General features: G+C 44.1%; 1 protein-coding gene across 1 annotated transcript in view; it reads left to right on the top strand.

The window, feature by feature from the left end:
• Window positions 1–2,196, top strand: part of LOC107747346 (GTPase IMAP family member 8-like) — an 80,275-nt gene that overhangs the window by 70,937 nt on the left and 7,142 nt on the right. The gene's annotated exons all lie outside the window — the stretch shown is intronic.

The raw sequence follows: 2,196 nt of genomic DNA, 5'->3' as shown, positions 1-2,196 counted from the left end.
TAATAATGATGATAATAATAATAATAACTATGCACCCGTTTGTAAGGAAGCTTGTAATTTAACTAATTTCTCTATCCAATGTTGTCACGTCACGTGACAAAAGAATGAACGATTCGAAAGACTCAAGAGATTAACTAATTAATTCTCTTTCCGGCTCAGACTGCATTGGTTAAAGGTCCGAGTCGGTAAAATGATCCGAACTTCCCATCACTACTCTCCATGACCTTAGCAAGGATTACATCATGCTCATGTTGTGATGTGGCAGCAATGATCATGTCATCAGCAATGATGTGTACTCCTTGTATGTCACCAAAAGTCTCGCAGTTTTTCTGCTGAAACACGTCAGTTGCAGACTTGATGCCGAACGGGAGTCTCAGAAAGCGATATCTGCCCCATAGGGAGTTAAAAGGCGTGACGTCGGGTCAACATGTATATGATGAACTCCTGGGAACTCACCAAACCCAGTGAAGACTGATGGATGCATCTTGACCAGATCTTCTTTGGTTGATGCCGACTTCTTTGCAAGCATTTCAATTCTTTTCACTAGCTGCAGCTGCTTACATGCTGCTCTGCTGAGGATCGGCATCTTTGATTGATCGGACATAGAACTGTATTGTGGCTGTGACTTTTATCAGTCTTGCATTTCCGTAACACCTGAGAGGGGTCCCCCGAATGCTACTAACACCGTTGATGTAGGCTGTGGCTTAACTGGACCAGGGATCTTCTGGACAATGGATACAGGTAGCACATTTGCCTCTGCACCTGTGTCTAGTTTGAATCTCATCTCTACACCTCGGATGGTAGCTGTTGTGTACCACACACTGTCTTTTGTGTATTACATCTCATGCACTTGAGCGTGTGTTAATGTGCCGATGTACATGGATTCTGTTTCACTCCTTATGCTGTGCACCGTCTTTGCTCTGCTATCATTGTGAATGACTGCATGGCATACCTTGGAAAAGTGGTTACTTTTGCTGCACGCGCCAAAGGCTGGGCATTGGCGTGGCTCATGGCTCTTTCTGCATCTGTGACAGTTTTGTGTAATTGAGTTCTTGTTGCTGTTATTTCTTACACCTAGTTTTCTCTGCTCTGTCGCTTTTTCTATAGCATTTACTTGAGAGTCTTGAACAACTGCAGCATTTTGCATTGCCTCTTGTGTTTTGGCTAAATCAGTTGATCTGCATATTTCAACAGCCCCGTGCAATGACAAATCATTTTCGCGAAATAATCTTTCTTTGAGAGAAAGGTTTGTTATACTAAACACCAGCTTGTATCTGAGCATGTAATTCTCAATTGGGCCAAACTCACAGTCTTTGATTTTTTGTCTCAGCTCTGTGATGAATCTATCCACTGTAATGCCATCTGCCATGGGATAAGACCACAATTTATGCCTCTCAAATACAATTTTTTTTGTGGGCTGCAGTAGTCTCGGTATGCTGTGAGCACGTCTTCCATCATCTCGTTCTCTTCATCGACTAGATTGACGGTGAGTGCATTATACATGTCTAACAACTCTTCTCCAATGGTGTATAGCAAAATGGCTATTTTGACTGTCTCTTGTTTGGCACTCACTCCCGTTGCAGTCATATACAGATGAAAACATTGCTCCCATCTCCGCCAATTTTCTGCTAATTTTCCCACTAGCATTAGTGGCGAGGGTGGCTTAAACTGTTCCATGTTTGTCTGCCGATAGCATGCAAATTTTGCTGGTATGCTAGTCAGTTTGTATCAACAAAACTGTTTGCGGAACTCACTCCACTGTCACTTCTGACACCATGTTATGTTCTCGTGTCCTCTTGTCTGTTTGTCCGGATGGTGCATGTCTTATTTCTGTCTAATAAACACACTATGAGACTGTGAGCCGTGAGCTGCTTCTTTACTAACTATCGTTCTTTCAAAACCACCACATACACAGCTCAGGCATGAGCAATCAACCGATGATCAGTAAAACACATAAGTCAACTTAATCAAACACAGTGTCAAACCAAATCCACCACTTGTTGCTCTTCCAACTTAGGGTGTATTCACACTAGGCATTTTGAACCGTGCCCGAGTGCGTTTGACCCCCAAAGCCTGGTTTGTTTGACTAGTGTGAGCACTCCTTGCCATGCTCGGGCGCGGTTCGTTTAGCCGGCCCTGGCCTGGTTGGAAGAGGTGGGCCAGGGCACGGTTCGGTTGGGCTCGGGCGCGGTACAC

Source organism: Sinocyclocheilus rhinocerous, unplaced genomic scaffold (genome assembly GCF_001515625.1).
Source record: "Sinocyclocheilus rhinocerous isolate Xijiao unplaced genomic scaffold, SAMN03320098_v1.1 scaffold3486, whole genome shotgun sequence".
In the NCBI taxonomy this organism is placed as follows: Eukaryota; Metazoa; Chordata; class Actinopteri; order Cypriniformes; family Cyprinidae; genus Sinocyclocheilus; species Sinocyclocheilus rhinocerous.
Note: the sequence above shows the minus strand (reverse complement) of the source record. Positions and strands in the feature narration are given on the sequence as shown.